Raw genomic sequence first — 16741 nt, 5'->3', positions numbered from 1 at the left:
CCATTTTTAGGGTACACGGGCTAGTTACATGGGCGTGTGTGTTGGCAGTGTGACCCAAGTCAGAGAGTTACATGGGGTCAGACACGGGCTGGGACACAACCATGTGTTCCCATTTCGAATGTCCACACGGCCTGTGACACGGGCGTGTTTTTGGGCCACACGGGCGTATGTCCCTTGTAGTTTGAAAAATTTTCTAAGTCTCGTAAAAATCTCTTGAGTTATCAGTTTAATCCCGAACCACCCCAAATGCATGTTTTAGGCCTCGTAGGCTCATAATAAGGACAATATGATTGATGTTGAATGATTATTACATGGTGTTGGAATATGTATGTGAAATGTATGTTTATTTGTGTTATAAGTCCAGTAATGATTCGTAACCCTATTCCGGCATTAAATACGGGTGAGGGGTGTTACACTTCTAATCCTTTAAATTCATATTTCTATACTTAGGATAGCATTTGGGAGTGAAAGGAGAGAAGAACGAGCCAAAATCAGACAAATGGAGCTATTTTCAGGATCCACATGGCCTGGGCATTTCCACATGGGCTAGCCACATGCCCGTGTAAGCCACACTGGCTGGCCAAATGTCCATGTGCCGGCCCGTGTCGGTTTCGCACCCTACTTCCAAAATACATGGAAAACCTCAATTTTTAGTCTTTCTGAGCATTCTAAAGTCTATAAATACCAATTAGAAGAAGACCTAGGGGGCAATCAGAGAAGATCAAAGAAAACACTCAAAAAATGCCATCAGAATCAACTCAGAAGCGGATCTCCGTAAAGATCAAAGATCTCCTTTTAATTTCTTTTGAAGTTTTATTGAGTTTCTTTATGTCTAGTGGTTATCCTAACTTTGAGATGTTTCTATTCAGGATTATGAATTAAATTCTCCAGATACCTAGGGAAAATGAAACCTATGATGAATCTTATTATTTGATTTCTGATTTACACGATAAATAGTTGATTCTTGTTCTCAATTATATATTCTTATTTCTTGTTTTAATATTTCTGGGATATTAATTCATGTTTAATGTGCTTATTTCAATGGAGTAAAAGGCCCTGTTTAAGAGTAGATCTAGCATAATTGAGTGGAGTTGCATGCAATCCTAGAAATAGGATGACATAAATCTACCGGATTAGCGTCAAATATAATAGGGGAATCCATAGATCGAGTTAATGCGACGATAGGGGTTTTAATTAGAAAGAGATTTCAATTAATCAACCTAGAATCAGTTGTTCTTACTCTCGAAAGAGATATTAACATAATTTTGGGATTTCTAGGGATCAAGACACAAGTGAATAAATCGTTTAATTCAAATTCATAATAATAGGTGAAGTCTAGGTGGATTCTTTCCTAGGTATTGTCTATCTCATTGGTTATCTTCGATTATTTTCCTCTTTCACTCTCTGTTGCATTCTTAGTTAAATTAGTTTAGTAATTTTAGATTAAAACACAATCACTCCAATTTGTTAGCTAAATAATAAGAAGACGGTAACTACTAGTAGTTTTAGTACTCGTGGATACAGCATTCCCTACTCACCGTAGCTACACTATTGTTTGATAGGTGTGTTTGCATTTGTCGTATTTATAGTTAGTTTAGTGACTATCAAGTTTTTGGCGCTGTTGTCGAAGACTAAAATACTAGGAACACTCAATTTTTTATTAATTTAGCCATTTTTTATTGTATTTTATTTTTGTTTTTAGTTTAACTTTTACATTCTAATTTTTCTTTAATTTGCTTCTAGCAGGTTCTTGTAGTTTATGACAAGAAGAAACCTGTCGGGACCATTATTATTTGACAGTGAAATTGAAAGTATAACTCGTAGAAACTGTAGAGAAGCAAGGCAAAGTCGACAGAATATAGTAGACGAGCAAGAGGACATTATTATTACTGAAGAGATGAGTGATAATCAGAATAATTAGCTACCTCCTGCAGTTGCTGCAAATCCAGATTCTGTTCCTCGTACTATGTATGATTAATGCAAGCCCACTCTAATTGAGGCTGAATCAAGTATTGTGCGACCCACTATTGCTGCAAATAATTTTGAACTGAAGCCGAACACTATTCAGATGATACAACAATTTGTTCAATTCGATGGTTTGCAAGACGAATACCAAAAATACTCATTTGGCTAATTTTCTGGAAATCTGCGATACTTTCAAGATTAATAGAATTTTTGATGATGTCATTCACCTTTGGCTATTCCCTTTCTCATTGACGAACAAAGCTAAATAGTGGTTGATTTTTTTACCACAAGGTTCTATCACTACATAGGATCAAATGACAAAAAAACTTCTACTGAAGTACTTCACACTGGCTAAGACAACCAAGTTGAGGAATGATATCTCTTCCTTCGTTCATATCGACTTAGAGACCTTATATGATGCATAGGAGATATACAAGGATTTATTAAGAAGGTGCCCTCACCATGGGTTACCTTTATGGTTATAGGTTCAAACCTTCTACAAAGGTTTGAATCCCTCAACTAAGCAGTTGATTGATGTAGCAGCTGGTGGAACTCTGAATAATAAAATAATCAAAGCGGTTTATGAATTTATTGAGGAGATGTCACTGAATAATTATTAGTGGCAAGTCATGAGGATGAAGTCAATGAAAGCAGTCGGTGTTTTCAACTTAGATGCAGTCACCATGCTATCAAATCAGGTAGAATAATTAAATGAGAAAATTGATGGTTTATATGTTTCTACGCAGGTACATCTGATGATGCAATTTGATACAAATAGAGGTGGAATGACCAATCCAAAATGCTTACCCTTCGCACCTAGAATAGAGAACGAACAAATTAATTATATGGGTAATAATTATAGGCCTCAAAATATCCTTTATAGTAATAACTATAATGCAGGTTAGAGGAATCATCCCAATTTCTCTTGGGGTGGTCATAGAAATCAAAGAGCACAACCCCCTCCAGGCTTCCAACAAAAACCTTAATAGCAAGAGAAGAAGCCAAATCTCGAGGAGGTGTTGACGAAGTTTATCTCGGTGTTAGAAACCCGCTTTCAAAACATTGAAGCATCACTTAAAAATCAAAAAGCATCGATTTAAGGGCTTGAGAACCAAATCGATCAACTTATTAAACTAATCTTGGAAAGACCACAAGGTAGTTTGCCTTGTAATACCAAAACTAACCTAAGATAACAGCTTCATGCAATTACTGTGCGAGATGAAGAAGAGTTAGTTGAATCTAAACCAGAACTAAGGCAAGAAATTGTGGTAAATAATGATAAGGTTGAGGTAATCTAGAAAAAGAAAAAGCCAGTTTTTAATGAATATAAACTTCGAGTGGCATACCCTAATGCGACAAAGAGAAACCACATGAACGAAAAATTCTGTAAATTTCTTAAACTTCTAAAATAATTACATATTAACTTACCCTTTTTTTAAAGCTCTTTCACAGATGCCCAATTACGTCAAATTTTTAAAGGAGCTTTTGGTAAACAAAAGGAAGTTAGATGATTTTTTGACTGTGGAGCTAAATGTAGTTTGCTCGGCCATATTAGAAAATAAACTACCTAACAAACAGAAAGATCTAGGGAGCTTTACTATTCCTTGTTTAATTAGTAGTTTGAATATTGATAATGCTTTCGCAAATTTAAGGGCTAGTATTAATGTCATGCCCTATAAAATGTTTAAGCAATTAGGTCTTGGGAAATCCAAACAAATTAGGATGAGTATTCAATTAGCAAATAGAACCATTAGATATCCCAGGGGTGTTATTGAAGATGTGCTTGTTAAAATCGATAAATTTATATTTCCTGTTGACTTTGATGTATTAGACATGGATGAGGGTAGTGAGGTACCTTTAATTTTAGGGTGACACTTTTTAGAAACTATTAGAACCATAATTGATGTTAGTACTGGTGAGTTAGTACTTCGTGTAAGTGACAAATCAATTACTCTTCAAGCTTGTGATTCTGTTAGAACATCTAGTGATCGAGATGATTTTAGATATTCTATTAATGTTAGTGACCATGTGGCTTAACCTTCTTTGCAAGAAACCCCTCGAAAAAACGTAATGGAGCCATGTTCCAGTCAATACGATAGAAACAGAATGATTTACGATGAACAAATGTTACAAATTAATGAACTAGATGAATGACAGACACATGTCAAGAAAAAACCAAGAAAGCACAATGACAAGCCAAAGCGACGCCCTGATGAACACGTGAGGAACCAATTTAAAGTTGGTGACAAGGTACTGCTAGACAAAACAAATCCAAAAATTGCCCCTTCGGAGCTTGATGCAAACGATCAAACCCATTAACGGTACTGGATGTCTTCCCATACGGTAGAGTCGAGGTAACTCATTCTGAATTTGGCACATTTAAGGTAAATAGTACTCGACTTAAACCTTATTTTGGTAATGAATTGATAATGAGAAAGAGGAGCTTCGGCTCTGCGAACCACCATGACCTTGCGAATACGAGGTAAGTCGAGCTTAGACTCTAAATAAGCGTTTCTCGGGAGGCGGCCTAAGTGTTAACACTGCTAATTCTTTTCATTTTATTTCATGTTATTTTTAAAAACTATTTAATTTAAAAAAACTGCTATTTTACCCATATGGCTTGGACACAGGGACATGTCCCAAGCCGTGTACGCAATAATGGTTTCGACAGTGAGTTACACAGCCTGGCTACATGGCCATGTGACCCCTACGACCTAGACACACAGGCGTGTCTTTGGCCGTGTGGATCCTGGGACTTATTTTTTTTCAAAAATTCAACAGTTACACGGTTGTGCGACACGGCCGTATGGCACAAACGACCTGGACACACAGGCATGTCCTATGCCTTGTGAACCCTGAAGCTAGTTTTTTTGATTTTATTCTAAGTTAGTGAGTTACACAGGTAAGAGACAAGATCGTGTGTGAGACATGGCCGAGCCACACGGGCGTGTGGAGTCTCACATGGGCATGGAAGAAGCAGAGAAACACATACATAGCTTGGCACACGGCCATGTGAAAATTGGGCTCACTTTTAAAATCACACATGGGCTGAGATGAACCAGACAGGCATGTGACACGATCGTGTGGCTCAACATGGGTCTTACACAATTGTGTCGCCCTTTTAACCCCAAACCCTAATTCCTTTTTCTTTTATTTTTTGTCTTCTTCCTTCTAATCCTCCAAGCACCAAAAACCTAGCCGCTACTCCCTACAGGCCTATCTTCCCTTCCTGCCACTGTTGCTCTATCCATCATTGTTTGTTCCCCTTTCTTCCTTATCGCCCCAGTCATTCCCTCGCCTAAGAACCATGAACCACCTCCCATCACCGCAACCCACCTTCCTGCGCTATGCAACTCTCCCTCGACCAAACCTTCACCCCCCATCTTGTTGCATCCTCCTCAACCTCAACCTCCATTCCTTATTTCCCCTCCTTTTCCTTTCTATATTCCCCCTACCTTACAAACTTCATAGCCCACAAACCCCACCCCGCAACCAACTCTGTTCCACCACCGTGTGTGATAAACCGTAATTTATACATATTTTTACCCCAGGCTTAACGCATTTTATGGATGATTTTCCATTAGAATTGGTGAACTCGATGCTCCTAATGCTTTAATTTCATGTTTTATACTTAGGAGAGCATCGGAGAGTGAAAGGAATGAGAAACAGGCCCAAAACAGAGAAAAATGGGCCAAAGTACGAATTCAACACGACCTAGACCTCCTCACACGGCCAGACCACATGGCTGTGTTAATTTGGCAGATTCGAAGCACGACTCACACGAGCGTGTCACATAGGCGTGTCCTTGCCGAGCCCAAGTTGAGTCCAATTCGGAAAAGGCCAATTTTGAGGGCTTTTAGGCAATTTAAAGCCTATAAATACACCCTAGAAGAGGAAAGTAAGGGGGCACACAGGGAGGAAAGAAGGAATTACTCGAAAGAAGCCGATTGATCCATCTCAAAAGTTGGATTCATTATCAAGATTGAAGATCTCCCTTCAGTTTCCCTTCAAGAGTTTTAGGTTTTCTTTATGTTTTGAACTCATTATTCTTCTGAGATGTTTTCCTTTTTAGTTATGAACTAAATCCCCTAAATACCTAAGGGGGATGAAGCCTAAGACGAATCTTGTTATTAATTTTTAAATTGTATGATAAATATTTAACTTATTTTTAATTATGTGTTCTTAATTCTTGTTTTGATATCCCAGGATATTGATTCAACATAAGCTCTTATTCAGAGGAGGAATAGACCATGGCTAAGAGTACATTTTTCATAATTAAGCGCAGTTGATTGCGCGCCTAGAGAGAGGGTGACAAGATTTTGCCAGATTAGGGTGAAACCTAATAAGGGGATCCATAGATCGAGTTAATGCAATCCTAGGGTCTTAATTAGAGAAAAATATCAATTATTCAATCTAAGGATTAGACGTTATTAGTCTTGAATAGGGATAAAAACATAACTTAGGGATCTCTACGGAACAAGTTAAATGAATAAATCGTCCGATTCGGAGTCAGAATAACAAGTGAAGTCTAGGTGGATTTTTCCTTAGGTATTGTCTTAATTCAATCGTTTTCCAAAAGTAATCCCCCAATTCTACTTTCTGTGAATTCTTAGATTAGTTAATTAGTTAGTTAAAATAAAACCACCTTATTCTTAGGCTAGATAATAAAAAGACAGTCATTACTAGTACTTTTAGTTCCTTTGGGTTCGACAATCCGGTTTTGCTAAAACTATACTACTGTTCGATAGGTACACTTGCCTATATCGCGATAATAGTTAGTTTCAAGAATGAGTAATTATAAATATTTTAAACTTACCTGTCACGAAAATCGCGATCAAGTTTTTGGCGCCGTTGTCGGGTAACTAAGATATTAGGAACGCTCAATTTTTATTACTTTAGCCATTTATTTTCCTTAAAATTTAATTTAATTTAAATTAATTATTATTATTTATTAATTTTTTTTCTTTCTCTTGGCAGGTTTTTATAGTTTATGACTAGAAGAAACCCGTCAGGACCACTACTCTTTAACGAACAAATTGATCGCATAGTTCGCAGAAACCAACAAGAAATAAGCGACACTTAAGATACATAGAGAACGAGCAAGAGGACGATACTCAACCCCCAACCGAAGAGATGGCTGAAAACCAAGACAATTAGCTACCTCCTGTAATTGCGGTTAATCAAAATCCTGCTCCACGCATTATGTATGATTATGCTAAACCTTCTTTAACAGGAACTGAATTGAGCATAGTAAAACCTGCTGTAGCGGCAAATACTTTTGAACTAAAACCTAACACTATGCAAATGATACAGCAATTTTTTCAGTTTGATGGTTTGCAGGATGAGGATCCCAACACTCACTTAGCAAACTTTTTGGAATTATGCGATACATTTAAAATTAATGGTGTTTCTGATGATGCCATCCGTCTTCAATTATTCTATTTTTCATTGAGGAACAAAGCCAAACAGTGGTTGAACTCGTTACCACGAGGGTCAATTACAACTTGGGAGCAAATGACCGAAAAATTTCTATCAAAATATTTTCTGCCGGCTAAAACGGCCAAATTACGTAATGATATCTCTTCGTTTGTGTAGATGGACTTAGAAACACTCTGCGATGCATGGGAGAGATACAAGGACCTTTTGAGAAGGTGCCCTCACCATGGGTTACCGCTTTGGCTTTAGGTTCAAACATTCCATAATGGCCTGAATCCTTCGACTCGACAAATGGTTGACGCAGCTGCTGGCGGAACTATCAATAGTAAAACACCTGAAGACACTTATGAGTTTATAGAGGAGATGTCACTGAATAACTATTAGTGGCAAGTCATGAGGACTACGCCAACTAAAATAGCCAACTAAAGCAGCAAGCGTTTATAACATCAATTCAGTTACTATGCTGTCAAACTAGGTAGAACTTCTGAATAAAAAGATTGATGGTTTTCTTAGTTCTTCACAGGTTCACCCAATAATGCAGTGCGAAGCAAGTGGGGGTGGAACAAGCCATTCGGAATACCAACCTTATGGTGACAACATAAATAACGAGCAGTTAAATTACATGGGTAATAATCCTCGATCTAAAAATAATCCATATAGAAACACTTACAATGCAGGTTGGAGGAACCACCCAAATTTCTCGTGGGGCGGTCAAGGAAATCAAAGACCACAACATCCTCCGGGTTTTCAACAGCCACCCTATCAATAAGAAAAGAAACTGAACCTTGAAGAGATGCTCACAAAGTTTGTCTCGGTGTCAGAAACCCATTTTCAGAACACCGAAACAACACTTAAAAATTAACAAGCATCAATCCAAGGGCTTGAAACTCAAATAGGCCAGCTTTCTAAACTAATCTCTGAATAACCACAAGGTAGCTTACCAAGTAATACTGAACCCAACCAAAGGGAACAGCTCAACGCGATAAATGTTCAAGATGAAGAAGGATTCGTAGAGCTTGAGCCAGAACCGAGGCAAGAAACTGTGGTAAGCAGAGGTCAAGGTGAGGTGGGTCATAATAAAATTAAATTAGTGAATGTTGAATATAAACCTCGTGTGCCATACCCCAATGCAACAAGGAAAGACCGCTCAGATGAATAATTTGGTAAATTCCTTAAACTCTTAAAAAAATTACATATTAACTTATCGTTTATTGAAGCTCTATCGCAGATGCCAAACACAATGAAATTTTTAAAGGAGCTTTTAGCAAATAAGCGGAAGTTGGATGAGGCGTCGCATGTGGAGCTAAACATAGTTTGCTCAGCTATTCTCCAAAATAAACTACCCAACAAACTAAAAGATTCAGGGAGTTTTACGTTTCCTTGCTTAATTGGTAGTTTAGATGTTAATAATGTATTGGCTAATTTGGAGGCTAGTATTAATGTCATGCCCTACAAAATGTTCAAACAATTAGGTCTCAGGAAACCCAAACAGACTAGGATGAGCATTCAATTAGCAGACAAAACTATAAGATTTCCTAGGGGTATTATTAAAGATGTGCTAGTTAAAATCGATAAATTTATATTTCCCATTGACTTCATTGTTTTAGACATAGAGGAAGATAGCAACACTCCTTTGATTTTAGCAAGGCCCTTTTTAGCAACTGCTAAAATGATTATTGATGTTGGCACAGGTGAACTCACACTCCGTGTGGGAGATGAAACACACCCTTCAAGCTCGCAATTCTGGCAACACATCAAAAATTGAAGGTGATCGTTTAACCCATTCTACTAAAACTGACAATATTGTACAACCTACTTTGCAGGAAATGAGTCTGAAGGAAGCACATGAGTCATTCTCAAGCAGTAGTAGAGGACCTGTTCATGGAGATCGAGGGCTACAAATCGAGGATCTAGATGAGTGGCGGACGCATAAACTGAGAAAACATGATAAATCAAAACTACGCCAGAACGAGCTCAATACCTTCCCAAATCAACTTAAGGTTGGAGATAAAGTATTTTTAGATGCCGCAGATCCTCACATTGTCACTACCAAACCAAATGAAGAAATCCCTCTTATGGTACTTAGCATTTTCCCATTCCGTACAGTCGAGGTAAGTCATCCCAAGTTTGGCACTTTTAAGGTAAACAACACTTGTCTAAAACCTTATTTTGATGAGAATGATAGCAGGAATGAGGAGTAAAAACTCCTCGAATCACCATGACCATTCAATGGAGAGGTAAGTCGAGCTTAGACTATAAATAAGCGCTTCTCAGGAGGCAACCTGAGCACTAATTGTACTAACTTCTTTCAATTTTAGTGTTTAGCACCTAACTTACTAACAGAGCTCTTAAATACAGGTTTACCACACAGACACGGCCAAGCACACGGGCGTGCTTAGGACCATGTGAAAACAGGGCAAAGATTTCCCCAAAACGGGCTACGATAAATTGCCACGACCCTGCGACATGGCCGTGGGGGAAACTGCCAAAACAACACGGGCGTGCGACACACCTGTGCCTTGAAACCGTGGCTGAAACTGTCAAATTAACACAGGCATTTGACATGCCTGTGTCTAGCACCCTTGGTCGAACCTGTTAAATTACCATGGGCGTGGGAGAAGCGAACAACGCCAAACATGGCCGTGTGAAAACAGGGTAAAAGTTATCTTTCCCAACACGGGATGTGATAAGTGGCCACGGGCATGCGACCTGGTCGTGGTCAAATCTGCCAAATGAATACGGGCGTGCGACACGCCCGTGTCTAGCACCCGTGGACAACATTGTCAAAATACAACGGGCGTACGCAGAGCTACACGACCGTGGGAGAAGCGAACCACATTACACACTGTTGTGTAACATGATCATGTAGCCACATGGCCTAAACACACGAGCATGCCCAAAGGCCATGTGACGACATCTCACTTCGCGATAAACACGAGCGGGACACGATCCACACGGGCGTGTGAACCGGCCGTGCCACTTGAAAAATTAGATTATCTATCTTATTTTATTTTTCTTTTATTAATTTTTGAAGATTCTTTTGTTTTTAAACACTACTTATCTTTATGATTACTATCAAATTAGTCCCCCAATTCCCCTTTTGTCCTTCAGAATCATGTTTGTCCTCCAGCTTTATTTCCAACAACTCCCTTTCGCTAATCCATGAATTTTGTCCATTTTTAACTCAAGAAGTTTCACTTTTCTCCCTATCTTATAAACTTACACTTACATTTGTCAAAATATCTATCTTTGTACATTGAGAACAATGTACATCTTAAGTGTGGGGGGTATTCATTTCACTATCAGAAAAATCCCTAAATGACTGCCTTGTTCTCTTGAAAAGCTCTCATATCATATTTAGAATTGATCGCGTGGTTTCGTGATAGGTTTTAAATATTTATAATTACTCATCCTTGAACTAACTATTATCACGATGTAGGCAAGTGTACCTATCGAATAGTAGTATAGTTTTAGCAAGACCAGATTGTCGAACCCAAAGGAACTAAAAGTACTAGTAATGACTGTCTTTTTATTATCTAGCCTAAGAATAATGGGGTTTTGTTTTAATTAACTACTTATCTAAACTAAGAATTCAAAGAGAAAAGAACTGGGGAATTGCTTTTGGGAAAAATCGATTGACTTAAGACAATACTTAAGGAAAAATCCACCTAGACTTTACTTGTTATTCTGGCTCTGAATCGGACGATTTATTCATTCAACTTGTTCCGTAGAGATCCCTAAGTTATGTTATTATCCCTATTCAAGACTAATAACGTCTAATCCCTAGATTGAATAACTGAGACTTTTCTCTAATAAACACTCTAGGGTTGCGTTAACTCGATCTATGGATCCCCTTATTAGATTTCACCCTAATCCGGCAAAATCTTGTCACCCTATGTCTAGGCGCGCAATCAACTCCGCTTAATTATGATAAATGTACTCTTAGCCAGGGTCTATTCCTCCTCTGAATAAGAGCTTATCTTGAATCAGTATCCTGGGATATCAAAACAAGAATTAAGAACACATAATTAAGAACAAGTTAAATATTTATCATACGATTCAGAAAATAATAACAAGATTCGTCTTAGGTTTCATTCCCCTTAGGTATTTAGGGTTTTTAGTTCATAACTAAATAAGAAAACATCTCAGAAGAATAAAGAATACAAAACATAAAGAAAACCCAAAACTCCTAAAGGGAATTTGAGGAGAGATCTTCAGTCTTGATGATGAATCCGACTTCTGAGATGGGTCAATCGGCTTCCTTGGAGTAATTCCTTACTCCCTATTCTCCGTCTCCCCTTTTCCTCCTCCTCTAGGGTGTATTTATAGGCTTTGGAATGCCTAAAACCCTCAAAATTGCCTTTTCTGTATTGGACTCAACTTGGGCTCGACAGAGACACGCCTGTGTGACACGCCCGTGTGGGATTACTTTAGGCCGTGTTCGAGCCTGTTAGAATGGCACGGGCGTGTGCTATACCCGTGTGAGTCGTGATTCGATTCTGCCAATTGACACAGCCGTGTGGTCTGCCTGTGTAAGGAAGTCCAGGCCGTTTTAAGTTCGTACTTTGGCCCATTTTCTCTGTTTTTGGCCCATTTCTTGTTCCTTTTGCTCCCCTATGTTCTTCTAAGTATAAAACATGAAATTAAAGCATTAGAAGCATCGAATTCACCAATTCTAATAGAAAATCATCCATAAAATGCATTAAACATGGGTGAAAATATGTATAAATTACGTTTATCAAGAATGAATTTTGATTGATTTATGATTTTGATTGATATATCTTGAGTTAAAACATAGGCATTTTTGCATTGATTGTTTAAACTTTAAGACATTAGAGAATCAATCATGATAAGTTGATTTTTAAGAATTTAAAATTTTAGGTTGTTTCCCCAAAGTTTAGGTATTACTTTGAGTTGGAATTCACAAGTTTTAAACATCAAAAATCCATAATTTTTGTGAGATTTTTGAGCCATTTGAGCATCTATTAATTCTTTCATGCTCATTTTTATTATTGCTTTGAGTGCGTTAGTATTGAATTGTTATTCTAGAACTTGCTTGATAATGCATGTCAAGACCACACTATTTGATTTGATATGTCAAAATGAGAAAGACACTTACATTATGTTTGGTTGGGTGTAATAGGAATAGATTACAGCCCAATTCAATGGGCCCACCACCAAACCAATGTTTGGTTGGCTGTAATGCCATTACAGCCTTATTCAATTCAGCTTCTATTCCCACTAAACATGCTGAATAGCATTCGGCGCCTTACCCACAGAATAGCCATTCAGAGCGTCTCAGTTTCAATTTTACCCTTGTCCCTTCCTCACATCTGGAGCCTTTTCTCTTTTTCGTTCTTTTTCCCATTTCCTTCCAGCCTTCTTAACCATATTCATCCCTAAAGTTTTAACCTTTCAGGAATTTGAATTAGGGTTTTGATATTTCCCAAAATTATCTGAAAAAGAAAAATGAATTTGGGGGATTTGCACAAGGTGCAGGAAATTAAAACATTGAAGAGGAAACACGGAGAAGAAGAAGCCAAAAAATCTTAGAGAAAATAGCCAAACAAGTTCAACCCATTATGCGTAAGCATAAATTGAGGTCAAGCTCCTCTCGAATTCGGTATTTTGATCAATTTTATTCATTTTGTATCTTTTATTACATTAAAGAGAATGATTTTTTCTTCAATTGTCTGAATTCTTTTCTTCAATTATGATTGATGGAAGAATAGGTATTTACGGTTATACTACTGAAATTCAAGCGCTTTTTTTATGGCATTGAGATGTGTTTTATCAATCTTTGAAGCATGATCTTCAAGGCGATAATGCATTGAAAGAATTGTGAAGTGTTTGCATGCTTTGAGTTATCATATTAGGAGTTACTTTGGCTTGACTTTAAAAATTATCTTGAATTTAGTTTTGATTTTTTTCATATTGATAGTCCGAATAATCCACTTTGCTTGGGCTGAATGTGGGAGCTGGCATCCACGTGAAGTTAAGGCTACGAAGACCGAACTGGGATTGGGATTTTCATCCCTTCGATCAAGTTCTTGATACAATGCTTCACGAGCTTTGCCATAATGCTCATGGTCCTCATAATGCTAATTTTTACAAGCTCTGGGATGAGCTTAGAAAGGTCCATTTCCATTCTTTTAGATAGTCCCTAATCATCATTTTCCAGTGCCAAATGCTGTTTCATGGATGGTTCATGTCTATATTGCTAATTTTCTTGTTAAGACTTGTTTAAGATTGTGCTATTGTGTTAGAACCATATAAGCCCATCAAATAAAAGATTCTGGCATGTGAGGATCAAATCATTAAGAAAGCATTATTAGGTGTGACTGGAGGTTCTCAGGATGTGCTTATATATGGATTCACGATTAAACATTATCTATGCGGAAAAAGGGAGAGCTTATGTTAGTTGAATAATTTGATTATTGGTTACAATGTATTTGAGCCCTATGTTAGTTTTAATCCATTTGGGATGCATGTCTTACTTGGAAAATTGGACTGATATTTGCTCAATCAGTGCTCTTTCTGCATGTTTCCTCATTGTTTTCTATTTACTTATGTTTCTGGAATTATTACAATTAAATAGGGGTCAGTTAAGGTTTTAAGAAATGCGCCTTTATTTTTATCTTAGGTATCCTAAAGATCTTGATATATGAAGATAATTTGGAGAATCTATATTTAAGTAGCACATGCTGGTTTTAATGTCTTGGTGGTGACAGCACCATTAGGGATGCACTTAGTCCTACACAAGCAGTTGCAATGGCTGCTGAAAGGAGATTGCAGGATGATATCTGTTGTGGTTCCCATTGCTCTGACATTACTGATGAAGAAAGCTATGCTGATACTCTGCAGGATCATTTGGACTTGGATCAAGGAGGAGAGAGATTGAGTATCAATGATGTTTCCAGCAGACATGCTTTTGGTGGAACCTCTCTTAAACAAAGCCATGGGCAAGATAAACCGGAATCTAGCTTTGTGGATTTAACTACCCCTCCTGTATCTAGATCTTCTATCAATGAAGGTGCCAAATCTCCTAAACGAAGTTGTAAATCCAATAACCTTAAACCTCACCAATCTAGTTCAAATGTCACTTCTGCTGCCCCCATGCTTAATGATGATTCTCTAGAAAATTAAGGAGTAACTGCGGTGTAGGAGTGCCAATCATGCACTTTATTGAATCCAGTAAGTGTTTCATGCACCAATATCATTTCATTCAAATACTTTGCTTATAAAGGGATATCATGTTGTTTAACACATATGTTCATGTTTTATATTGTATTTTATGTGCTAAAACATTTTGATATTTATATTGATAATGTTCACACTGGCATGATTGGTCCTGTTTTTGAGTTGTATATCCTTATCTTGTATGGTATTTGGCCCACATATTTTTCGCTTTAGTTGTTCTTAATAATCATGAATTTGTGCTTTTTGAGCTCCACAAGCCATGATATATTAATATTGGTATAGACCATGTTTGCTTCTTTTTTTTTTACAGTGAGAGATGCTTTGTGTTACTTGTTTGCCTCATGAACTGGAGAAATATATATATATTTTAATGACCCCTCTTGGAAACTTACTTTGCATATCATTGATGTGAAAACATTGCAGCCATTAGCCCCAATATGCAAGCTTTGCTGCATGGAAAGGCCCAGAGACATTGGCACCAAGTACAAATTTTGGTCTTGCAAGTTTTGCACCTTGGAAAATAGTGTGAAATTGGATAAATGCTCAGCATGTGACCAATGGAGAAATTCACTTGGTGCTCCTATATCAACTCCAACTCCCAATGTTGGCACATGAGAAGTAATATCTCATCAATGCCAATTTGCTTCATCTTATTCAAGTCGGTTGATTTTTCCTTGTTACTGCTTGTGTTACAAATGACAAGAAGCATTTTCAACAGTTGTTTTGGTTGCTTATTACAATGCCTTTTTTTGTCTTGGCAGCCTTTTTTTTATTCATCTTTTGGATGCTATTAAAATGTTCTATTGATTAGAGTGATGAGGGGCGAATCTGGGTAGAATCACATTTTGGGGCAAACTGATGATGTTATTTTGTAATCTTTTCAATGTAAATAGCAGCTCCTATCATACACTCATTTGTTGTCTTATTTATATACAGTTTCTCTTTTTTTTTCCCCTTTTTTTTTGGTGGTTGAATTAAATATGAGAATTATGGGAAACTGAATAGAATATTTAAGGATATCAAGTTATCTCATTAACGCATTACTTTAACCTAGGGATGGATTGCAAAACCTTTGCACATTCAATCATGTCCTTTTACAATGGTGATTTTTAGAGAAAAAAATTGTAGTATTCCAATCTTATAGTGAATGATTTCTAGAGAAAAATATTGTATTATCTCATTAACGACTTCTAGAGAAAAAATATTGTAGTATTCCAATCTTGAAAATTATTAGAAACATTCCCAAGAACATATGAATATTATGTTTGGATGTGAAATATAATTCTCAAGTTATTTATTACTTCTTATATTTTATTTTTATTGTAGAATAATCAAATTATTTGTTTCACTAATGATATTTTAGCACATTATGTAGTGCGGTTTAAAAATAATAAAGTAGATTATATATTATTTTTATAGTATTATATATTATGATTTTTTAATTCATATAATAATAATTATATTAAGAATTTTATTAAATTATATATTATTTTATTAAATTATATTTAGTAATAATTATGTTAAAATATGATTAAATTATTTATTATTTTTATTAAATTATTTTAATAATAATCTTATTAAAATTTAATAATAATAACAATAATCATCTACCTAAAAAAATTCTGCTAAGAGTATTCTGGTCATTTTAGTTTTTTTTCTTATTCTATTACAACATCATTCCATTCAACCAAACACAAGAATACTATTACAGTTCTATTCCATTCCATTCAACCAAACAGTTGAATTACTGATTACAACTCTATTCCATTACAGCTTTATTCCATTACAGCTCTATTCAATTGCAGCTCTATTCCATTACAGTGAACCAAACGTACTCTTAGGATTAACACACTTATGCCATGAAAAGCCTACCTCCACGATTAACCCTTAGTGAACCCCGTTGAGCTAACAAACCATTTCTTGTATTACCCTTAATATTAACCCTTAACCCATGATTGTTGAAATTCCCTAAATTAATTTGATCCCCATTTTTTGTCGAGATTGGAATTGAAATAGTTGCTTAGCTAAGTTTGTTTCTACTTTGTATTTAACTTGCTCTAAAAAAAATGTTTACATCTTAATAGTAGTAATCTTCTAAGCTAAAGAAGTTAAATTTCATATTCTAAGAAAAGCTCTGTTG

At 36.6% G+C, this 16741-nt stretch overlaps 2 non-coding genes across 2 annotated transcripts; both read right to left on the bottom strand.

Annotated features, from left to right (window-relative positions):
• Nucleotides 1-2327: 2327 nt before the first annotated feature.
• Nucleotides 2328-2434, bottom strand: LOC128295948 (small nucleolar RNA R71). The gene has a single exon (XR_008286497.1). It is a non-coding gene; the product is annotated as a small nucleolar RNA R71 (small nucleolar RNA).
• A 5093-nt stretch (nt 2435-7527) lies between these two features.
• LOC128295648 (small nucleolar RNA R71) lies at nt 7528-7634 on the bottom strand. Its single transcript, XR_008286208.1, has one exon. It is a non-coding gene; the product is annotated as a small nucleolar RNA R71 (small nucleolar RNA).
• Nucleotides 7635-16741: the final 9107 nt, after the last annotated feature.

Source organism: Gossypium arboreum, chromosome 7 (assembly GCF_025698485.1).
Source record: "Gossypium arboreum isolate Shixiya-1 chromosome 7, ASM2569848v2, whole genome shotgun sequence".
NCBI lineage: Eukaryota > Viridiplantae > Streptophyta > Magnoliopsida > Malvales > Malvaceae > Gossypium > Gossypium arboreum.
The sequence above is the reverse complement of the archived record's forward strand: the minus strand, read 5'-3'. Positions and strand labels throughout refer to the sequence as shown.